Below are 25,779 nucleotides of genomic sequence, written 5' to 3'. Positions count from 1 at the left end.
GGTCCTCAACAAGTGAATGTTGGAGGGATTTTAGGAGCAATTTTTTTATTATTAATTATTGAATATTCAATGACCACAACCAATTATGAGTGCCATGCCACAACGCCATAGGGTTTTATCCCACTAATTGGGGTTACTAACTTCAAACATGAATATCTCTCAAACCGTGAAGAATTACTTGGTGTGTCATATATCAACGGAAACATCGCTACGAATAGAATCCATCTAAAAGTTCCTTGACTCAGAATAGAGTAAGTTGTCAAGTCAAAATTCCCATGCAAGATCAGGGTAGCCCCCGGTGCTGCTTGGGTTGACATCAATGACAACCACTGATCAACAGAAGAGACACGGGGGTTGCACCGCTGAGAACCAACCAGGGGTGAGGGCAACTAGATGAGGAGACTAGGAGGGACCTCCGAAGGAGGAAATTGTGTTTCACCTGCAAGGAACCATGGGCACCACGCCATAGATGTATAGCAAGCAAGGCCCATTACATTGAGGTTTGGACGAGCTAGAGTTGGAAGTGGGTGGAGATGACAGCGCAACACATGTGGAAAGGGGACCACCACACGAGGAAGCTTCTTTCGCACCAATAGGAGGGGTCGTTGTATCTTTGTGAGGGGTACCCAAGTTTTTGACCTTGAGGATTAGGGGCACAGTGCAGGGGCAGCGTGTTTCAGTTTTGGTGGACAATGGGGCTACCCACAACTTCATTGATGCACAAATGGTTCAGAGGAGGGGCATCACAACCGAGGAGTTTGAGGGATTTTCGGTTCTTGTGTCGGGAGATAGGACCATGCAGTGCACTCGCTATGTTCCTGCCTTGACAATCACCATGGGGAACTATTCAGTGACAAACCACTTTTTTGTGGTAGATGTACCGGACACCAACATGGTGATGGGTGTCCAATGGATTTATTCACTTGGCTGAGTCATTACAGATTGGAGGAAGTTGGATATGGAGTTCACGGGGCTAGATGGCAAATTGGTTTTGCTGAGGGGTATGCACTCTTACCCTCCGCAGAATGTTTCGGCCCATAGGATGGAGGCTGATCTGAGGCATGGCGATATTGAGTGGGCCGTGGAGTTGAGGATTTATGAGGCTAGGGCTCAGCCCAAGCCACCACACCCAAACATACAGGCTATTCTAGACAGGTACCGGGTGGTGTTTGGAGACTATTGCCCAGGGAACCTCCTGATTGGGGTTTTGAGCATACCATTGAGTTGGAGCTGGGGGTACAGGCAGTGATCACTACACGATACAGACATCCCAAGGCATATAGGGATGAGATTGAGAGGGTCATCCATGAGTTGTTGGCACTTGGGCACATTAGGCCTAGCTCCAACACTTTTGCTTCATTAGTTGTCCCGGTGAAGAAGGATGGGTCCTTACGCATGTGCATAGATTTCGAGCCCTCAACAAGAAGACTATGAAGAACCGTTACCCCATCCCACGTATAGATGAGCTGAGGGGGCTAAGTTCTTCTTGAAGATTGACTTGCGCTTGGGATACCACAAGATTAGGGTGAGGGACCAAGATGTCCCTAAGACGACTTTCAAGTGCCACTATGGGCACTTCAAGTTCTTGGTTATGCCCTTCAGGCTGACCAACGGACCAGCCACCTTCTAGTCATGCATGAACCATGTATTTCGTGGGCAATTGAAGAAGTCCATGTTGGTGTTCTTCAATGACATATTGATCTACAACCGGACCTAGGAGGAGCACTTGCAGCATGTTGAGATAGTGTTGCATATTCTGGAGGAGCAACAATTCTGCGCTAATCTATCCAAGTGCGAATTCGGCTTGACAGAGATGCTCTATCTAGGGCACATTATTGGGGAGGATGGCGTGAGAGTTCATGAGGAGAAGATCAGGGCCATCTGGGATTGGCCAAAGCCCTAGAATGTGACAGAGTTGAGGGGTTTTGTGGGAATTTGCACCTACTATCAGAATTTTTGAAGGGCACCTCACAACTAGCAACTCCTCTCACTGATTTGATGAAGAAGGGGGTGTTTGAGTGGAAATATGGGACGCAGGAGGCTTTTGAACACCTCAAACAGGTCATGAGCAACTGCCCAATGTTGGCACTCCCTGATTTCACACAACCCTTTGTGCTTGAGTGTGATGCATCAAGGGAGGGTGTAGGAGCAGTTTTGATGCAGGGGGGACACCCGATAGCTTTCGAGAGCCGGAAGCTACTGCCCCACGAGAGATTGTACTCCATCTACGATAAGGAGATGCTAGCCATCATGCATGCGCTAGCCAAGTTCAGGCAGTATTTGGTGGGAAACAGGTTCAGGGTCAAGATAGACCACAACAGTCTCAGATTCTTCTTGGAGCAGAAGCAGTTGCAGGAGAGACAGCAGAAGTGGGTGAGCAAGCTCCAGGCATATGACTTTCATTGAGTATGTCAAAGGGAAGCACAACGCAATAGCTGATGTGTTGTCCAGCTACACTTTCATTGATGAGCATTGCATCGGATTGGCGGGCAGAGTTACTAGTAAAGTATTCCAAGGACTGTTTTGCACGTGAGGTCCTTGACTGCACAGTGGTGGATGACCGGTACCGAGTGATGAACAAGGTGATCTACTTTCAGAACCGGATTTATTTGGTACCCAGCTCCTATTTGAGGGAGAAGATCCTGCACGCAACCCATGACTTACCATTATCAGGGCATCAGGGGTTTACCAAGACTTACAGGACCATCAGAGAGTGCTTTGCATGGAAGGGCCTCAAGGATGATGTTCTGAGGCATGTGTTAGTTTTTGGTAGCATCGGAAGTGCTTTAGCCTTGAAAATTGGTGGAGAGGCTAAGGCACATGAGTTCTAAAGAACCCAGAAACCGTTTGGTGAAATTCCACCCGGATTTTATTTTCTTAAAATAATTAATATTTTTAATGGGTTTCCTAAGTCTGAACTTAGGAAAATTAAAATATTAATGGATATTAATCAAAATATGGGTGAGAATAATCTAAAAGGCAGATCAAGTCATGTTTTAATCTTAGTTGTTGATTAGAGACTTAATCTCAACCGTTGAAGACTCAACAGGAAAAGAATAAGATGGAGACTTGGGGTTCATTTGGAAACACACACGGAGAGAACGGAGTTCGATTTCTGGGGCTAGGAAGCTGAGAATTTTGAACTAAGTGATCATTCAACAATAGAGGGGCAATGAGAATTCGGGAGAAGGATGTTCGGGAGAACACTGACAGAGAGGCGAAGAAGGCTTGTAGAGAGGAAACACAGTAGCCGTGAGAGCTGACATTGGGTCAATCTGGGCCCACGCAGCCTTGACGCAGAGCCAAAAGGGCCAGCGCAGAGAGGAAAGTTACTTGTCATGCAAAAGCCGAAACTGCCGGGAACTATCGGAACAGCTGGGATAGCTGACGCAGAGGGAAGAAGAACAGACACAGGGCTGACGCAGAACCTGAAAGGCTGACGAAGGGCCTACGCAAGGCGAGCACAGAAGTAGCCGGGGTTAGCCAGTCTTGTTGCCGGATCAGCCGGAATTCTGCCAAGTGAAGTGAGGTAAAACTCACTCAAATTTTCCGCCAGTATTTTCTCGGTAAAGTATTGCTAGATGAGCATCCTAGACTTGTATTCAGATATTTCACCTACATAATAATAAACCCTCAGAACTGCTGCACCAGTTTTCTCGCATTGGGTTTTTCTAGGGACTATTGTGTCCAAAAATAAGTGTGTCCTAAGCAAATCCAGTGTTGAGCAATGAGACCGAAAGCTACACTTGACAGCAATTCGAATCCCCTTGAAGAGATTGTGCAATCCTTGCGAGGAAGCAGATCCGAGGAAATCTTCCTCTGAGTGAGACGACAAAGAGGTACGATTTCCAGTTCGTGAGTTTGCAGAGGCAAAGGGAGTAACGCAAATCCTCAGCGCAGTACTTGAAGGGTGCAGTTTTTGCCATGGCAGAAATCCGCTAGAAAAGAACGAAGACACGTAGAATGGGAATTTTCTCCATAGAGAACATTTCGCCAAAAAGTTCGAATTTCTCACTTGCTGAGCAGTGCTAAGCAGTGACTAGAGGAGTCAGTTCGATAGTTGCGTGAGATGGCATCGCATGGGCTCAGAGATCAAGATAGGTTTGATGGAGCCTCCAACTATGTCATATGGAAGACCAGAATCTTAGCTGTTATGGAGGAATATGATCTCGAGGCCTGTGTCAAAAGTGTTGTAGCTGTTGTGAAAATTTCTAAACTGAAATTCTATCACTGCAGCAACTGATTTATTTCACCTACTTATTATTCTCAATAAGTTATTTACGAAATTCCTTCAGCAAATATTAAAATAAATTCTACTGTAGTTATGACACAATTACCCAGAGAAAAAATACATGCACAAGAATCAATCACATCAACACAATTATTTTTGGCCAATTGTCCCCGAAAAAAACCCAATGCGGGAAAATCGGTGTAGCAGATGAGGGTTTTATTAATCTTCAGCAACAATTGCTTTTACAAGGAATGATTTATAGAGAACCAAAGAAAACACCTGAGAATTTCCCTCTGAGACTATTTGACTCTTTGGAGACACTGCTCCCACTTCTGCGTCACTTTGATTGACCCAGCGTGGCTCTGAGTGGCTCTGTGTCCCTCTGCGTCAGCCTGCGTAGGCCCTGTGTCTCTTCTCTGGATTGCGTCTCTCCTTCTGCGTTGTCTTCCACTGCCCCTGCATCACCTCCTCCTCGACCTTTGCTTACTACTGAAACCCTCCTCTTCCTCGACCTTGCAACTCCCTTTGAAATTGATCTCCTCTTCCTTGAGAATCAAATTTCCTTGAGATACTGAGTATCTATCGGTGTGTCTCCAAATGACCCTCAAGTCTTCTCTTATACTTTTTCTGTTGATGAATCAGCGGCCGAGATCAACGGCTAAGATTAAAACAGACTTGATCCTCGTCTCTTAGAACCTTCTCATCCTTATCTTTATTAATACCCATTAATATTTTTATTTTCCTAAGTTTAAACTTAAGAACCCATTAAAAATATTAATTATTTTTATAACTCCTCATCCGGATGGAATATCTCAAAACGATTTTTGGGTCTTGGAGATCTCATGTGCCTTAGCCTCTCCTCCAAATTTCAAGGCTAGAGAACATCTGATGCTACCACAAATCAACACTCCCTCTTAGTGAGGAATGTGCTCTAGTAATGCTCCATCACTGAAACATCACACTGATCCTCTGCACCGGTACCTGTGCTGATGCTTGGCCTGCTGCCTTACATCATCTGCACTGCTGCCTCTTGTACTGTTGCCCATGACACTGCCACTGCTACATCTGTACTGAGGCTCCCTCTCAATCTGCTCCATCATGCTGCCCATAGCACTACCACTGCTAACTGTTGCACTGCAACTTCTGATACTTATCCATTATTGAAGTGAATTCTTTACCATCCCCATCTTTTCCTTGAAATGAACAAACTTTGTTCTTCCTAGAGCCTTGGTGAGGATGTCTATCACCTGTTCTGCTGTAGGAGTGTACCTTAACTGTACTGCCCCCCGTTGGACAGTCTCTGACAAAGTGACACCTGATATCAATGTGCTTCGACCGATCATGAAATATTGGATTCTCAGAGAGCTTGATGCAACTCTGATTATCACACATGATCCTAGTCGCTTCCATCCTTCTCATGAATAGATTCACAAGCAATTTCCTAAGCCATATGGCTTCGCACGAAGCTGTGATAGCTGCCATATTTTCTGCTTCAGCTGAGCTCAGATCCACGGATTTTTGTTTCCTACTGCACTAGGAGGTCATCCCTGATCCAATGTTGAAACAATACCCAGTTGTACTTTTCCGATCCACTGAACTTCCAGCCCAATCTGCTTCAGTGAACCCATTCAGCCTAATATCATTGCCTCTGGTTACAATAGTCCATGCTCGATTGTTCCTTGTATATACTTGAGAACATGTTTGGCTATTGCCTAGTGCGCCCTCTTAGGTTATACCATGAACTGACTGAGGGTGTTGACAGCGTAACAAATGGCTGGCCTGGTATTGACCAAATACATCAAGGACCCTATGAGCTGCCTGTACAAGGTGGGATCAACATCTTTATCCTCTGATGCATCAATCTTCTTCCAGTTGGTGATCAATGGAGTAGCCATAGGTCTACAGCCCTGCATCCTGAATCTCTTCAAGATTTCTGTAGCATATCTCCCTTGTCCCAGGAAGATCTCACCTTTCTGCTGCCAAACTTCCAACCCAAGAAACTAATTCGTTTGTCCCAAATCCTTCATGTCGAATTATGTGGCTAGGTTCTTCTTGCAGTGTTTGATGAGCCTGGATGATCCTGTCAAGAAGAGATCATCCAGATATAACACTAGGATTAAAGGCTCATTTTCTACAACTAGATAGTAGAGATTAGGGTCTGCGTCACCCTTAACGAACCCAATCTCCTGCAAGTAGTCATAAATTCGACCGTACCATGCCCTAGGTGCTTGTTTCATCCCATACAAGGCTTTCTTTAATATGCATACATGATATTTCTTCTCATGTGTCTCAAAACCTTTTGGTTGTTCGATGTATACTTCCTCTTCTATTACCCCGTTCAAGAATGTCGTCTTGACATCCATCTGATGGATCTCCCACCCCATCTGCGCTGCAAGAGATATCACGGTCCTAATAGAAGTATACCTGGCTACTAGGGCAAAGGTTTCTTCGTAGTCTATCCCTTCCTTCTGAGCATAACCCTTTGCCATGAAACTAGCTTTGTATTTCTCCACACTGTCGTCTGCAGCATATTTGACCTTGTAGATCCATCTTGAACCTACCACTAATTTGTCCTGAGGCCTAGGTACCACTTCGCAGACATCATTGACCATTATTTCCACCATATCATATACCCATACTTGATGCTGAATGGCCTCCTGAAAACTAGAAGGTTCCCCCACCTGAGCTACTAAGGCTTGGTATCTGTCTGCCTGTCTTCGCTCCCTTTTACTATTCTTGGGTGCACTAATGAAGTCTTATGCATCTCGTAGAATCTGTCAGATTTCCCAGCTCATTCTTCCACTGGTAGGCGGTATATCTATCAACTCCTCTTCTTCCTGAGATTCCTCCTGTTCTGAAGCCTTGTCTTCAAGAGAATTTCTAGTACCAATTTCCACTGGTTGAAATGGTCTGACCAACGGCTTGTCTTTTGACTGCTCCTCGGAAGGCATTTCTAGGGATTTCCTGAAAGCTCTATCCTCCATGAACTTTACATCTCACCGAACTACTACTTTCCTATTCCTTGGAAAATAGATTTTGTATGCCTTATCATTCTCTCTATATCCCACAAGCTATCCTTTCTCAACGATTTGATCTAATTTCTTTCTCCTCTTCAAGTATACGGCAATATGCTAAACTCCCAAATATCCTGAAATGACTGACTTCAAGTGTCTTCCCAGTGAAGACCTTCGCTGGAGTGATTTTGCCCAATGCCCTGTGAGGAGTCCTGTTTTGGACATAAACTGTCGTGCTGCATGCTTTTGCCCACAGGAATTTAGGCATATCCTGATCATATAGCATTGCCCTGGTTGCTTCCACAATACTCTTGTTTTTCCTTTTTGCTACTCCATTCTACTCCAGATTGTAGGGAGATGTCCACACTCTTTTGATGCCTTAGCGCAAAAAACGGTGACGTCCTTGTCAACATACTCTCCACCATTGTCCGAGCGCAACACTTTTATCTTCTTTCCTGTCAGATTCTCCACTAGAGCCTTGAACTCTTTGAATCAACCGAAAACCTCATCCTTGGTTTTCAGAAAGTAGATCCAAGTCTTCCTGGAATGGTCATCGATGAAGGTGACGAAGTACTCAACATGGTTAAGAGCTTTTGTGAACATCGATCCATAGATGTCTGAGTGTATCAATCCTAGCAAACACTTCGCCCTATTGTTACTTCTGGAAAACGCAACTTTGGCATACTTGCTCAGAGCACACCCTCTTCATACATCATCTCGTTCAGTACTTAGTTTTGGAACTCCTGATTATGTTTTCCTGAGAATTCAGAGAGCCCCATGGTGCAAGTGTCCCATCCTCCTGTGCCATAGCTCATTCAAGTCTTTGTCTCCATTACTGCCTATCAGAGCCATTGGAGATTCTAGTTGTAACCTATACAACCTATTACTTCTAATTCCAATATGAGTCTTCTTTTTCCAACTTGGGTGTTTGACATACACATTCTCCTTAATTAAGAAAACATCATAGCCCTTGTTTTGAAGTTGAGATACAGAAACTAATTTCATCCCCAATCCCGGCACATGCAGCACATTGGTTGCCCGAAGTCGCTCTCCTGCTTCGCTTTGAAAAACTATGGTACCTCTTCCTATTGGAGTACACTTTTCCTTATTCCCCACGGTGATCTGAAAATTCATTCTTTCTTCTTGATAATCTGAAAAACATTCTCGGATTCCTGTCATATGCTAGGAAGCTCCATTGCCTATGTACCAAACCTCCGAGGAGGCAGAGCTTGCAAGGCAAGTGACTTCTTCCAATCTAGAAGCTAACATTGAATATTCGTCCCTTGTGCATCCTTCTAAAAATATGCGCGAGTCCCTTTGAGTGGATGCCTCTGCATCATGCTCTTGACCGATAATCGATTTCCCTTTCCTGTTGTTGGATCTCTACTCTAATACCATGTGAAAATTTCTAAACTGAAATTCTATCACTGCAACAACTAATTTATTTTATCTACTTATTATTCTCAATAAGTTATTTATGAAATTCCTTTAGCAAATATTAAAATAAATTCTACTGCAGTTATCACACAATTACCTAGAGAAAAATACATGCACAAGAATTAATCACATCGACACAATTATTTTTGGACAATTATCCCTGAAAAAACCCAATGCAGGAAAACCGGTGTAGCAAATGAGGGCTTTATTAATCTTCAGCAGCAATTGCTTTTACAAGGAATGATTTTTACAGAGAACTGAAAGAAAACACCTGATAATTTCCCTCTGAGACTATCTGACACTTTGGAGACCCTGCTCCCACTTCTACGTCACCCCTACATCACTCTGATTGACCCAGCGTGGCTCTTAGTGGTTCTGCGTCAGCTTGCATAGGCCCTACATCTCTTCTCTGGACTACGTCTCTCCTGCTGCACTGTCTTCCATTCCCCCTGCATCACCTCCTCCTCGACCTCTGCTTGCTACTGAAGCCCTCCTCTTCCTCCACCCTGCAACTCCCTCTAAAATCGATCTCCTCTTCCTTGAGAATCGAATTTCCTTGAGATACTGAGTATCTGCGAGTTTATCTCCAAATGACCCTCAAGTCTTCTCTTATACTTTTCCTATTAATGAATCAACGACTGAGATTACGTCCCTAATCAACGGCTAAGATTAAAACAGACTTGATCCTTGTCTCTTAGAACTTTCTCATCCTTATCTTTATTAATACCCATTAATATTTTTATTTTCCTAAGTTTAGATTTAGGAACGTATTAAAAATATTAATTATTTTAATAACTCCTCATCCGGATGGAATTTCTCAAAACGATTTTTGGGTCTTGGAGATCTCATGTGCCTTAGCCTCTCCTCCAAATTTCAAGGCTCGAGAACATCTGATGCTACCACAAATAAACAGTTGTTCCTGTTGACAACAATCAAAAGAAGTACAAGGCTGAGCAAGGGAAGGCAAAGAGGCTCATTCTAGATGGAGTTCGAGATCATGTGGTCCCACACTTGCAGGGAAAGGATACAACCTAGGAGATGTGCGAAGCCTTGTCGTCACTGTATGAAGGCTCTTTTGAACATCTGAATATGTATTTAGAGCAGAAGTTGCAGTGGACCTTGATGCAGAAAGGAGAAGGGGTGAACCTCTATCTTCAACGTCTTTGGGACACCAGAGACCAACTTGTTGCAGTGGGGTCCACTCCTCATCCAACCGTGTTGGTGAGGATAACCCTGAATGGAGTCTCGGATGAATGGGAAGTTTTTGTCCAAAGCATATTGGGCAGGGAAAAACTACCTTCATGGGAGGAGATGTGGGCGGCTCTTCAACAGGAGGAGTTAAGGAGGAACCTAGTGAAGGTCAACCTCAATGGCAGCAGTGGGAGTGGCACAAAGACGAAGGAGGAGGAAAACGCAGCTCTAGCATCGAAGGGACAGCAGAAGCCGTAGCTGAAGAAGGACATTTGGAAGGTTAAATGTTTCACTTGTGGTGAGATGGGCCACTATGCATCCCAGTGTCCTTTGAAGAAAAAGGATAAGGATGAGAAACATGATCCTAAGGCTGCTTCAGCAAAGATTGACGAGGATGAGTTTGCCATGAGTGCCCGCGCATTTCTAGGAGGGAGATGGGGCAATATTGAGCTGTAGTCAAGAGGACTACATGTGCGCAGGATCCTTGAGGAGTCCACCTCTTGGATCAATTCCTTGCTACGAGGGCCCGAGATTCAGCAGTAGCGAGATGAACTTTGTCAGATGATGCAGTGGATTGTTTGGAAGACAGATGTAGTAGCTTGGGACCAGAGACTGATCGACACAGAGCAAGTTTGGCAGCAGTGCAATTGGCACAGGGCAGAACATTCAGAGGGTCAGAGAATAGCAGTCAGATTCCAACATTCATTGTATTATGCTGAACACAGTTAAGTTCAATTAATTTTGGATGTTTTTCAGTTGTTTCTCTCAGCAACTGAGTTGCAGTACAGATGCAGTGTTAGCAATGGCAGTGCTAGCAACATAGCAGATGCAGTGTTTGAGAGGGAGTTGTAGTACAGATGCAACAGTGGCAGTGGTAGTGTCATGGGAAGCAGTAGGGTAGCAGCAACAACATAGTGTTGGTGGCAACAACAATGCAGAAAGGAGGTGCTTCAGAAATAGAGCAGCATGCAGGTGGACATTGTTGCTAGAGCACTTTCCTCGCTAAGAGGGAGTTAGTTTTCGGTAGCATCGGAAGTGCTATAGCCTTGGAAATTGGTGGAGACGCTAAGACACGAGTTCTAAAGAACCAAGAAACTGTTTGTTGAAATTCCACCCAGATTGTATTTTATTAAAACAATTTATATTTTTAATGGGGTTCCTAAGTCTAAACTTAGGAAAATTAAAATATTAATGGGTATTAATCAAAATATGGGTGAGAATGATCTAGAAGGCGAATCAAGTCATGTTTTAATCTTAGCCGTTGATTAGAGACTTAATCTCAGTCGTTGAAGACTCAACAGGAAAAGTATAAGATGGAGGCTTGGGATTCATTTGGAAACACACACGGAGAGAATGAATTGATCTGGAGTTCGATTTCTGGGGCTAGGAAGCTGAGAAATTTGAACTAAGTGATCATTCAGCAGCAGAGGGGCAGTGAGAATCTGGGAGGAGGACTTTCCGGAGAATACTGACAGAGAGGTGGAGAGAGCTTGCAAAGAGGCAGCGCAGTAGCCGAGAGCGCTGACGTTGGGCCAGTCTAGGTCCACGCGGCCTTGACGCAGAGCCAGAAAGGCTAGTGCAGAGGGGAAAGTTGCCTGTCATGTAGAAGCCGAAATTGTTGGGAACTACTAGAACAACCGGGATAGTTGACGCCGAGGGCAGAAGAACTGACACAGGGCCTACGCAGGGCCAACGCAGAAGTAGCCAAGGTTAGCTAGTCTTGTTTTCGGATCAGTCAGAATTCTGCCGGGTGACGTAAGGTAAAACTCACTCAGATTTTCCTCCAGTATTTTCTCGGTAAAGGATTGCTAGATGAGCATCCTAGATTTGTATAAGATACTTCTCCTACGTAATAATAAACCCTTAGAACTATTGCACTGGTTTTCCCGCATTGGATTTTTCCGCGGACTATTGTGTCCAAAAATAAGTGTGTCCTATGTATCTTGTTCTTTGCTTTGTTTTTTGTTTCATGAGATCAAATATTTAATTAGTGTAGGCTACAAAAGTAATTTGCTTCAGTATTCAGAAGAATAACTTCATGAATGTAATTTAAAAAATCAAGTAGGTGAAGTAGATTCAGATTTGTTGTAGTAGGGGTTTCTTCAGTGTAGGAATTTTCACAGCATGTTTGGGAGTGTGACACAAGCTAGAGGAACAAGGGTGAGTAGACACACCCTGTTGGGCTACTACAACCTCTTCCTATTCCTGAGGAGAAGTGGGAGAGCGTGTCGATGGACTTTATCACCGGGTTGCCCAAAGTGCAAGGCATGTTGCTTTTTGTAGCATCGGATGTGTTCTAGCCACAAAATTTTGTGGAGAGGCTAGAATAGATGTATTCTCCAAAACCGTGAAATCGTTTATGGAAATTCCACCTAGAGACGACTTAATTAAAATAATTAATCTTTTTTTAATGGTGCCTAAGTCTAAACTTAGGAAAACTGATTATTTAAAGGGTATTAATTAAGTCATGGTGAAATCTTCTAGAAGAAGACATGGATCGAATTCTAGTTAATCTTAGCCATCGATTATGTTTTAATCTTAGTTGTTGAAGCCTCAACGAGAGATTATAAGAAGAAATTCGATTGGGGTTGGAGAACACACTTGAGGAACAAGGAATTCGATATTGCTGGGAAATTGAACTCCAAAATAGCAGTTGTGTGTTGTCGGAGGTGTTTCAATAGTTTCGAAGCAGTGAGAGAGGCGCAGGGATAGTAAGGTTGGAAGGAAGTTTTTTCAGTCTGGTGAGTGCATAGCAGAGAGACAACATACTCCACAGAGAGGTTGACACAGTGCAGAGCTTCAGATGGAGATCCGTATTTTGCCGAGGAGAAGTCTAGATTCAGTGGTAGGAGCTGTAGTGGGAGCCCGGAGGCCAGAAGATCAAGTTTCCAGAGCAGCAACTAATCACCAGAGTGAGAGAGACACTAGTTTGAGCTGGGTGATGCAGAGGCAAGAAGGAGCAACTCATCTTGAGCTAAGGTCAGTTTCGGATCACTAGTGGAAGCGATATTTTTCTCACTAGACTTCTATCAGTCATTTTCTCTGTATGGAAAGATAGATTTGAGCTTCCATAGATTTGTACTCAGATTTACCACTGCATAATAATAAAACCCTCAGCTGCTACACTGGTTTTCCCAAGTTGGGTTTTTCCGGGGACATTGGTCCAAAAATAACGGTGTTTTATTATGTGTGTGTATCTATTCTTCCAGTGTTTTATTTCTTCCGCAGTATTGAATTTGTGAAGGCTGCAATGTATATGTTCTGATATTTGCCGCAAGAAACTGCAAATAATTTGGTTGATCAATTTAACAAATAGAAAAAACATTATCAGTTGTTGCAGTAGGATTCGGGGTCACCGAATTTTCACATGGTATCAGAGCATAGATCGTAAGCCAAAGAGCTCAGTAGCAGAAGGGAGGAGGAATTTCGAATCTCTACAGAGGCAACAGTTCGAAACCCTCAAGAGGCAGCACAGTCCTTTGGCCAAGAGGGTTGAGTTTCTTGAGGAAAGGTCTATTTCTCTAAGAGAGTCGACAAAGAAATTAGAATTTCCAGATCAGAGGGAATTCTTTTCTCAAGGGACTTCTAGCCCAGAAGTTCGAATTTTCCTAGCAGAGTAGCAGTAGATGTGAGGAGATTTGCCCACTCTAGCAAGGAGTACATAGATCTAGTTAGCAGTTGCGTAGAGGAGAAGAGGAGGAATTCGACATTTGCAGAGATGGCCACAGACGGGTAGGATCCATGGAAGAGCAACAAATTAGATCCAGTTGCTCCAAATTAGCCCAGAAGTTCGAATTTTCCTAGCAGAGTAGCAGTAGATGTGAGGAGATTTGCCCACTCCAGCAGGGAGTGCGTAGATCTAGTTAGCAATTGCGTAGAGGAGAAGAGGAGGAATTCGACATTTGCAGAGATGGCCACAGACGGGTAGGATCCATGGAAGAGCAAAAAATTAGATCCAGTTGCTCCAAATTTCTCACATAGATCAATATCCTTGCTATGGGAGCCCAACAAAATCAGTAGCAGGAGGATCATAGTGTCAACAGACGCAGCTAGTCATTCAAATGATAGTTGCATAGCTAGTTGCAGTCAGTTTTTAGAAGACAGTTGTAGAACTAGTTGCAGTGACATAGGTAGTGTGAATTGCCCAGTTGCAGTATGCAAGTGCAGTTCTAGCCAGGGCATTCCCAGCGCAGAGCTTCGCAATCTAGTTTCCAGTGTAGGAGGACTGTGTGAATTGCCAAGAGGGAGTAGAGAGATCTCCCATAGGGAGATCGAGACTCAGAGGGAGTCTAGTTTCAAAGGGAGCAACCCTATGGAGGCTAGTACTTCTAGATCTAGGGAGTTCGGACTCATTATTGCAGTAGTTGCAGCAACAATTCAGAAGCATTAGAAGAGCAGTAGGAACCGCAGTATGAGTATATCATATTTCTCCATGTTGGTAGCCATACCTCCAGGAGTGAGGTGGGGTGACTTGGTTTTGTAGTCCCATAGAGCTACATGATGGGTAGGATTCTTGAGAAGGTCCACCTCATGAATCAATACCTTGCTACGGGAACCCATAGCATTCAATAGTAGGATGGACAGTGGCAATTTGTGCAATCAGTGCCAGAGTAACAGATGCAGTGGCTAGTAGCAAGTCAAATACTAGGCAACGCAATGCAGAGTTGGAAGCAGTGCAGTTGGTGTTGATTTTGGGTAGCATCGGATGTGCTCTAGCCATGAAATTTGGTGGAGAGGCTAAGGCACATGAAATCTCCAAAACCCAGAAATCGTTTGGAGAAATTCCACCCGAATGAAGAGATATTAACATAATTAATATTTTTAATGGGTCCCTAAGTTTAAACTTAGGAAAATAAAAATATTAATGTGTATTAATATAAAATGGGCGAGAAAGTTCTAAGTGACGAGGATCAAACCAATTCTAATATTAGTCGTTGATTAGGAACTTAATCTCGGCAATTGAATCGTCAACAGGAAAAGTATAAGAGGAGGCTTGAGGGTCAGTTGGAGACACACCAAGTGATCAAAGAATTCGATTTTTTGGGGCGAGGTTTTCTGAGGAAATCGAGTTAGTGATCAGAGTTGCAGTTCAGTAAGGGATTTTCATCCAAGGCTCACATTGGAATTGCGCCCTGCGCAATCCCAACAGTCAGCAGCCAAACTGGACTGTGCATTGTGCAGTTCCAGTGGTCAGTTAGTCTCCCAGCAACCCAGACTGTGCCTTATGCAGTCTTGGCAGTCGATCTCCCGACCTCCCAGCCGAAATTGCACAACCTTCGTGATCATGCACCCAGGTATGTTGCAAGTCAGTTCTCATGTTCATTTTGGTTTTCGACTGACAGATTGCTTTCCATGAGTGTTTCCATGTCTTCAGGTATCCCAGGTGTTCATCTACCTCTTAGCAGTACAGGTACAATGGTTTCCAGGGGAGATGAGACGAAGACACCATTCAGAGCACGCTTGGGGATGCAGTCGATCAAGTGTCTATGAGCTTGCCTACTCACGAAGACACCAAGTTGTTCGTAGACAAGGACATCAAGCAACAACATCACAACAAGCAGCATCATGAACAACAGCTGAAGGCATCATACCGAATGCAGCGAATGCAAGAGGAAGGATGTTGACAACACAGAGGCGGAACAAAGTTGCAAGATCAAGCAAATCCACTGATAATGGAAGGCAACTTTGGAGACTCGGGTTATGAGGTGACGATGCGACATGAAGGTCGCGCGGATACAGAGAATGGAACGAAGGAGTTGCATGTGCCGAAGCAGCATCTCAAGGAAGAACATGAAGCTGCACAAATAGATGAATGAGTTGCAGTAGGATCAGGGAATGGCAGTGGGCGCAACATGCACTCACGGATGAAACTGTGCCCGCACAAGATAAAGATCCATCCCAATAGCTAACACGGAGCAGACATGGTGAGTAGTGTTGTTGATCGCATGCAAGGGATTCAGCAACATGCATGTCATTGTACGCATGCATGCAACCCAACCCATTCAGCACACTCACCAAGGCAGAGACAAGAAGCAAGTTCAACTGGAGCTGAACATGTACTTCGTCGAGTTGATGCTCATGACCACCAGCACACCCTTGAAGATCGGCACGTACACTATGCATCAGTGTGTTGTCGGTTCAACCATACCCAAGAAGACCATGCACATGTTAGCAGATGAGTTGGATGAAGGGGCCGAGCCAATGCACCGGTTGCAACGGAGGCAAGAGTTCGCTTCAGCAAGATGTCACCATGAGGTGCATGCACACCATCACGGATGACCAAGCTTGGCATCAACTCACCACCTTCACCATCACAAGCATGTCAAAGAGTTGGTCTCACCACAGCGGACTGAGTGTTAGAGATGTCTTGCAAGGCTTGCTCAAGCCACGTTGTCTCACATGAGTACATGTGCATTATAATGTTGAGTCATGTCAAGTGTAGGTCAAGTGTCAATAGTGGATGCAACAGTCATAGAGTAGGTGAAAAGTCATGAGGGTAGTTGAATGGTCACAAAGGGGAATGTCAAGGGTCACCCCACCCTTTGCTATAAATAGTCCCTCATAACTCATTGTATAGGCTTTTGGTCAGCCAAGCTTCTACTAAGACTATTTCGAAGAAGGCTTGGACAGTATTATAACACGCCTTGGCTTCTCCACTGCACAGAGCTAGTACATCTCTTTGGAGGAGCAGGCCTGAAACAGCTCAACCAATTACTGCGTCAACCCTATAGCCTCTGCGTCAGCCCTACAGCCTACAGCCTCTGTGTCAGCCCTTCTAGGGCCTGTGTCATCTCTCCCGGCACTGTGCTACCTCTCTAGTATGTATTCTTCAGCCTTGGATGAAAATCCCTTGCTGAACTGCCCCTCACTACAACTCACTAACTCGATTTCCTCAGCAAACCCTGCCCCAAAAAATTGAATTCTTGATCTCTCTTGGTGTATCTCCAACTGACCCGCAAGCCTCCTTTTATACTTTTCTTGTTGACGATTCAATGGCTGAGATTAAGTCCCCAATCAACGGCTAAGATTAGAACTGGCTTGATCCTCGTCACTTAGAACTTTCTCACCCATTTTATATTAATACACATTAATACTTTTATTTCCCTAAGTTTAGACTTAGGAACCCATTAAAAATATTAATTATTTTAATATCTCTTCATCCGGATGGAATTTCTCCAAACGATTTCTAGGCATTGGAGATCTAGCACATCCGATGCTACCCAAAATCAACAAACTGCAGATGGGCAGGATCCTTGAGGAGTCCACCTCTCGGATCAATACCTTGCTACGAGAGCCCAGATAAGAAGTAGCAAGATGGACCAGTGTTAGTTGGTGCAGAGGAGTGACAGAGTGACAGTTGCAGTGACTAGGAGCGCCAGAGACTGAGCAACGCAAAGCAGAATTGGTAGCAGTGCAGAGTCAGTAGCAACACAGAGGCTTCAGAAGGTCAACGCAGATACTAGAAATAGTCAAAACTCCAGCAATAGATGCATCATGCTGAACACCTGTTCAATAATTTTTGGATGCTTTTCTGTTGTTGATGCAGTATCAGCAGCAGTTAGAGAAGGTTGCAGTGCAGATGTAGTGTTGGCAGTGGCAGTGACAGCAACGACACTGTTAAACACACACATGGCAGCAACAGAATATGAAAGATAAAACATGAGAGTACATTTTTTATTAACAAAACATATACATTTATAATACATGGTTTGACCGTTGGGTTCCACATCCCAAGGTCTCTTGGACTTCCTTAGTCTATTCCGCTTCCACACTAACCCATAGAGGATTAGGTGTCCAACATTCCCCCCCTTAATCCGAAGGGTTATGTATGAGTCCAAGAAGAGAGTTGTAATACAAAATGTGCAAAAATGCATGGCAGCACTAGGCTGAATGTGCTCTCTGAAATGTTGGTATAAAGGGCGGTGGTTTAAGGATGACCACCAACATTGGAACGCTTAGTGCAGTTCCCGAAACTCTTCCAAGTCTAGCATGAAGCTCAAGTCTTCTGCTAGAGGAAGTGCTCCTGATGTTTTGAAGAGGGAAACCTTCAACCATGAAAGGGAGGTCTCACCCCGCATAAAAGGGAGAACTTCAACCTGAAAAGGGAAGTCTCAACCTATGATGGTTTAAGGATGACCAACAACTCTGGAATGCTTAATGCAATTCCTGGAACTCTTCCAACTCTGGCAAGAAGATAAAGTATTCTGCTAGAGGAAGTGTCCCCAACTCTATTCTTGGAATTCTTCCGAAACTAGCAAGAAGCTAAAGTCTTCTGCTAGAGGAAGTGTCCCAGATTCTTTGAAAAGGCATTACCAACAGAAGGCATGCTCAAGGGCATCTTTGTCTCTTACTACAACTCTGAAACGGGCGTGGCAAGTTGCGGCTCAGGCTCGCTTGATGTGGCTTTGAAGCTTGTAGATGACCATCATTTCCCCCCCTATTAGATACGAGGTGAGATGATGGAGAAAACTCAATTGCAAGATTGCTCAATACTCTTGAACAAGTTCTGACATGTGACTGAAATATCTTCTTGGCTGTTGATGCCCATTGCCAAGAAGCGATCCATCCAAGATGAATCTTTGTTCTTGCAGGAGGTTTGTTTCTGAAGCATCTGTTTGAAGAATGATTGGTTTTATGACAGTGCTTACATGGATGAAGATCAAAACAGTGATCTTTCAGATGGCCAACTCGGTCACAGTGTTGGCATTTCACAATCTGTTGTTGTTGTTGTTGTTGTGGAAGAGGGGAAGAGTCTAAAACAACTGGAGATGAACCGTCATGAAGAAATCCAGCACTCTGAAACTGAATGGGATTTGAGTAGTCTGGAATATGAAAGGACACGTCCTTGTCATATCCAAGACCAATTCTGTGATTGTTGTGGACAAGCTGTTCCCAAGGTCTGATGATGGGCTTGGGAAGTGCAAACTAAACTTCTGCATCTGCATGTACAACTGCTGCTTTATGGGAGTCTGTTTCAATCTTCTGAACAGAAACAGGTTCAGAATGATGACTCCTCTGTTTTAATTCTTCTTGCTGTAGCTGAGATTCGAGCTGCAAAAAATCAATTTTTTCTTGTGCATTTTGTAGACAGACCTGAATGTCTATGAGAGAAACTTTGCTGACTTTTAAAGTATCATGAGTAGTAAACAATATCAGAGTTTTGAGAAACTCTAATACTTCATTGATTCTGGCCATTTTTTTTTCTTCAATGTCAGAATTACACCTTAAAAATTGATCACGGCGACTACTCAATGCAGAAAAGTAATACCCACTCACAGTACACAGCAATATCCTTTATAAATGTGCAGCAAATGATTAGTGTGCAAACAGCAAGCACCAATTACAATCCATTGCATAAAAATAAGAGTTTACTCATGACCAACACTATGTTCTCACAATACAACCGACTAAACTTTCCTCCACAAAAGACTACTTTTAATTGTCAAACAATCATTGCCTTTATAGAGCCCACCAAACTCTTATGCAGCAGTCGAAGTACCAAGGAATATGTAGATTGTGTTTATATCCCTTTGACCTCCAAATCTACAGGTTGCTTGTATTTCGCATGACACACAAGCGCCACAAAATTATGTTAATTGAAAAATACTGCAAGTATACAAACTTTAAGCCTTCTGCAATGACTGGCACAGGGATATAAAAGCTGGAAATGTATTGGTAATGTTACCCTTCACTATCAAGATTTGTGACTTCAATCTTTCGCGCCCAGTCCAAGAGGTAACCAGCGATGTGAACATTTACAGATGTTATTCAATATCTATTATGACACCTACTTATCATCCTCCAGAATTTATCATGTCACCTGGAAACTACGGCTCAGCAATAGACATATGGGGAGCACGCTGCATTTTTAGTTGTCTTCTCCTGGAAAACTTCAAATAAAGCATATCTTCCATCAAAAGCACACCATGGATAAATATCTTCAAGCTCAGGAGAAATTACCTGATTCTGAATTGGAGCCACTGCTCTCTCGAATGCTTCAGTTCAACCCTGAACGTCGTTGCACTGCAGAGGAAGCTCTTTCACATCATTATGTAAATCCATTACCATTTTAAGCAGAGTGTGGAAGTTGTATCATTCGACACATCTTCTGAATCATCTTGACCAAGTAATTGCAAAATTGTCTGCACGAGTTTCCCAGCCAAAGAGGTTCCTTCTTTCTTGACACTGGGGAATCTTCCCAATCTAGTTAAAAGGTCTGAAAGCGAAGCACATGCAGCCACTCTAAGAAAAGTTGAATCAAAAGTACAGAAGCTTTTGAAACCAAGGGGAGTAAGATTCCAAAAATCGTTGGTGATTACACTCCTGGCAAGTCACTCCTAGCATGCATATTCCAGCCCAACACTTATCTGGCATTTTGCTGGAAACATAACTGAGAATGCGTTCGTTCCAAGCATCAACGGCAACTTTCTAGCCATCAGTTTGCTTCGCTTCCTTTCAAATGAATGCTTTCGCTTTGGATGAATACTTATGCCTGACTAGTTCAAAATTGGGCTTTTGAAACCTGAAATCTGTGAATCATTGCATTGAAGTTGTGGTTTAAACTCATCGGATCATTCTCAACCTTGTTCTCATAGTCTTTTGGCAGCGCTGCTTTCGCCGGATCACAATCACTTTCCAATTGCGTAGAGAATACACAATTGTGACTCCTCTTTAAAACTTGTGTTGATGATGAATAGATTGATATATTTAGCATTTATGTATATGAAACACTGCATTTTGGAGAAATCCTTTATATACCAGCGTTATATATATACCAAAGAAAACAATGGTGTGCCGATTTGGTATCTTCATTGCATTCTGAAGCGCCTTCGATCCTTTCATTCTACTTGCTTTCAATTGTCATTTTCCTCCATTCTTACCGAATGCAGGAAATAAGGCGGCGACTGATGAGAGAAAGCGTTATTGGAGAAGTTGTGGACGATTTCCATCCTCTTATGAAGTTCTGGCCGCTCTATAGTGAAAAGCAAATCGACCTCGGCGATGAAGTATCGGCCGATGATGTGCAATCTGCACCCAAATATCTTGTTTATGACGACACAAATATTAATCCCCAAGAGCAAGAAATCTTTCGGCACTCCATATTAGTATGGGTTTTTCATAAATCCAAATAATCAGGTTATGACGGAGCCACATCTTGTCCTTCCTGGGATCTAGCACTTGCACTGGCTTATTACGATATTGTAACAGTTGGACGTGATGATGGCCTAGATCCGCCCAGGAGCAATCGTACCCTAAGATGGTTTTCACCTTGTTTAAGCAAAATGCAGGACAACCCATAACTCGGCCCATCTCACCAGACAACTTCAGTACCAGAGATTTTGCTTAGATGAACAGTCTTGGACCACCGTTGTTTGTTGGTTTCTTTTTATATCAAGGATGAAAATGAGAATGGTAACATGGGACTATCATCTACAAGACCTCATGAGAATGGTCACATCGCATCATCATTCACATGGCATGAGAATGGTCACATCGCATCATCATTCACATGGCATGAGAATGGTAACATTTAGTCATCACAGGTCAGACCAGCGATATTCACCGAGCATAACGGTTGGAGGGCGGACTATTTAGAGAGAATAAAACGTATACTGACACCATCTGCATGGAGCAGGCTTCAGGCAACAGACACCACAACGTTTACCATGGGCAGTGTATTATATGGGAAACTAAATCGATATGGGCAGCATACCAACAGCGTATTATATGTCAGAGCAGAGCAGAGGAGCAGCGCTTTTATATGCAGGTGAATAATAGACAGAGAGCAGTGTTTTGTATGCAAGGCAGAACATAGGTAGAATAGGGAGTTACAAAGTAGAGGGAAGCCAAAAATGGTGTTGGAGAAATGACAGAGGTTGCAGCTAGAATTTCGCTAAGAAAATATTCATGAGCAGAATTGATGGCAGAAATGACCTGCACAAAAAGGCCATAAAACAAATGGCTCAAAGTAATTATGCAGGCCAGGAATACGCCTGCTCTGATACCATGTTAAACACACACATGGTAGAAACAGAATATGAAAGATAAAACATGAGAGTACATTTTTTATTAACAAAACATATACATTTATAGTACATGGTTTGACCATTGGGTTCCACATCCCAAGGTATCTTGGACTTCCTTAGTCTATTCCGCTTCCACACTAGCCCATAGAGGATTAGGTGTCCAACAAACACAAATGCAGAACTTATGAGGGTTGCAGTACAGATGCAGTGTTGGCAGTGACAGTGTCAACAACAGTATAGATGCAACATTTGCGCAGTAGTTGGTGGGCAGCAATGTCAGACATCAGCAGCGCAGAGAGAGATGTTACAAAGAAGGGTGATGCTTTAGCAAGTTGCATTACTAGATCATATTCCTCGCTAAGAGGGAGTGTTGATTTCTAGTAGCATCGAATGTGCTCTAAGCCTCAAAATTTGCAAGTAGTCTAGGACAGATGTATTCCACAATACCCAAAAATTGTTTTGGGAAATTCCACCCGGAAACAACTTTATTAAAATAATTAATTTTTTTAATGGGTGCCTAAGTCTAAAATTAGGAAATTAAAATACTTAAAGGGTATTAATCAAATTGAGGGTGAATCTTCTAGAAAAAGACGAGGATCAAGCCAAAATGATCTTAGCCATTGCTTAGAATTTAATATGGGTCGTTGCTTCTCAACGAGAAGATTATAAGAGGAGGCTTGATGGGCATTTAGAATATAAATCAGTGAGAGATCAAAAGATCGAATTTCTCAGAGAGAGTAGCGCAACAGTTGCTAGAGAGAACGTCGAAGTGATTTATTGTAGGGAGGGGCAGGGATAATTTTCCGGTTAGAGGTTCCTGATCCGGGAATACATCGCTGAGAAGGCAGAGAGAGATCCAAAAGACGCAGCATAGAGGCCACGCAGGAGCAGCGTAGGCTGATGCAGAAGTAGCGCAGAGCCTAAGAGGAGATCTGTATTTTGCTGGAGAAGTCGAGTTCTGGAGCCTGAAGCCGGGGTGTGAGACCGGGAGGGCAGAAGTCGAAGCTCTAGAAGCAAAACGATCAGCGAAAAGGAGTGACGTAGGCCCCAGAAGCAGTGACGCAGAACATCGCATTGATTGCGCAGAAACTATGTAGAGGCTGCTAGGGACTAGCCATTAAGTGACTGGATCAGTCTTGGATCACCAATGATAGTGTGAGCTATCTCTCACGAATCTCTCTGTCAGTCAAATTCTATGTATTGGATAGCCAGCAAGGCATCCAAATTTTGTATTCAGAAATTACTGCTTAATAATACAAACCCTCAGTTGTTGCACCGGTTTTCAGACATTGGGTTTTTCCGAGGACATTTGTCCAAAAATAACGGTGTAATGTGTTGTGTATTTCTTTCTTGCTCAATTTCTTGTTTCCGCATATAATTTTAATTGGTGAAGGTTGCAGTGTATTGGTTTCGGTATTTGTTGTAGGATGCAGTGAATAATTTGTTCAGTAATTAACAAATGGAAGGAATTTAATCAAATTTTGCAGTAGAAATTTGGATCTTCCAAATTTTCACACGTAGGTTGTTCATTGCAGCTACTTTCTTTCCTGATCACTTGAGAAAACAGCCCTCCTAGTTTTATCCTTTGCCTCCACTTGCCCAATGTATAAGAACTAGTCTTGGTCCACCCATGATGCTAATCATAAAGTCTATACTATGGTTTCAATTTTGCTAAAGTTAACTCTTCATTTAGCGTTGAACCTCCATTGAATAACTATAGCAATCCTATTCTAGGAATACCTCCCTTGTGCCAAAGGACAACCATCATAAAGTGAGAGGGAGATACTGTGGTGACAGTTGGTAGCCTCTGTTAGTTCATCCAAGGTCCTACTTGTGCTTTAGGACTTTATCACAAGAAGTGGGATTTTGGGTGGTAGCACTCTTTATATTTGTATGCCTCTGATTGGCATTATAACATTGTGCCGTATAGAATCAGATTATTAGTTGATTAGCTACTTAAAGACAATATGCTAAGATGAAGATTGTTAAATTTAGGTATGTTCTATGCTTAGAGCAATTTATTTCAATTTTCACAGTTAGCTCAATGTCTTTTCCAGATTAGCAATCACATCAGAATTAAAGTAAACTGCAATTAGAACATAAACATAAATCGCAGAAGACAAGCCAAGACAAGAGGACACAAGATGTGGCGCTAGCCAAAGACAAACCCCAATGTGGGGAACCCTTGATCAATTCTTGTTATATGTTCTTCAATAGTTCAGCAGAGAGAGAGAGATAATACATTTACAACAGAGGTCAACACTTCGACTTTCTAGATAAGTGAATCAATCATCTCTACATGAGATCAGTTGAAGACATGCTACTTCAACTGATTCTCCAAGGTGACTCCTTCACCTGTCATGTGCAACATCTTGTCCATATGTTGCACCTCATCGTGCTGTACCATGTTGCACTCATCATCACAGTGTTGGACCTAGTGACCATGCTATGCACTTCATGTTGTTGTTCCTGTCACTGTGCTGCTCTCATCACGGAGCTGCACCTCATCATCAGTTGCAACCTAGTAGAGCAGCTAGGCTATAGTTACTTAAGACTACCTTATTTATCTTGTTGTTACCAAAGATATCAACGTTGTCCATCTAGACTTCTATACGCTATGATGAGGGTTCCTCTTGCTGTGGCTAGGGCTTCATTGTCCTTCATATGCTGCGAATTATGGCTGCACTTTACAGCGGATTGACAGCAGATTAGGGCTCCTCCTGGGACAACAAATTTGAGCTCTTCTTAGTTGCGGATCAGGCTTCCTCAACTGCAGATTAGAGCCTTCCTCCAAACAGTGAATAGGGCACATCCCAACTGTGGCTAGGGCATGAACTGCGGCTTGATGTCTCCTCCTAGGACTGCGGCTAGGGTTCTTTAGGACTTCTTTTGTAGCATATAGATGTTCCCTTAGACAGCTGATAGATCTCTTATCAAACTGCAGCTAGGCATCTCCTTTACCTGTGGCTAGATAACTTCATTCACTGCGTATAAGGAGACTCCTTTGATCAGCGGATTAGGGCTCTTCTGTATAGTGTTTAGAACCCTTTTAGGATAGCGTATAGGTCTCAATTAGGCCCCTTCCTTCACTATGTCTAGGGCTTCTCCGTGACTGTAATTTAGGGCAGCATATAAGTTTCTCCATGGCTGAAGCTTGATCTTCATTAGGGCAGCGTAGACTTTATTTCCATGCCAGCACAGGCGTTTCTTCATGATAACAAAAGGGCTTCTTCCATGGCTGCATTAGGCTTCTCCATTAGAGCAACATAGAGCCTATTCGCCCATGACTGCATTTAGATCTAGGGCATGTTATCTTAGGGCAGCGTATATCCTAGGGCACTCCCTCTAGATCTCATCTTCATCAAACCCAAAACAGGATGAAGAGAGATCACAAGAGTGAGTGAATGTCAAATGACTTAAAGTCCTCTTCTATTTATACGAAAACGTAGAGCACAAGACGGGGTTATTTGGTTGCTGGCCGACCTTGACGAATTGTCCCATAACACAAATAAATGCATATCTCCATGAATACTTATCGGAATCGGATGATCTTTCGATCAATCCTACACCTCTCGATGAGAGGGATCCAAGAAAAATATTAGCTTCCATTAATAAGATGACCCACATGGAGTTTGGCCCTAGTTGCCAATTTTAACACTCCCTCTCAACTAGCGAGAACTCCATCCGCTGATCCATATGTCCAACTATACTATCTCTGCCATCGGTGTCCTACACTGCTCCGCTCTACTCTGCAAAACCATGAAGAAGATGAATTGATCGAGAATATCTCATACCATTGTCTACTGACCCGAAGTCAGTTTCATCTGAAGAGAGTGTATCACATCACTCTTACGGGCCCGAAATCAGTTTTATTGATCCC

General features: G+C 43.3%; 1 protein-coding gene across 1 annotated transcript in view; it reads right to left on the bottom strand.

Annotated features, from left to right (window-relative positions):
- LOC149158990 (uncharacterized) overlaps window positions 1–25,779 on the bottom strand; it is a 166,977-nt gene that overhangs the window by 108,323 nt on the left and 32,875 nt on the right. The window lies entirely within an intron of this gene.

Source organism: Pinus tabuliformis, chromosome 5_2 (assembly GCF_031772625.1).
Source record: "Pinus tabuliformis cultivar Carrire ecotype Pingquan chromosome 5_2, CPIR1, whole genome shotgun sequence".
Taxonomy (NCBI): domain Eukaryota; kingdom Viridiplantae; phylum Streptophyta; class Pinopsida; order Pinales; family Pinaceae; genus Pinus; species Pinus tabuliformis.
The sequence above is the reverse complement of the archived record's forward strand: the minus strand, read 5'-3'. Positions and strand labels throughout refer to the sequence as shown.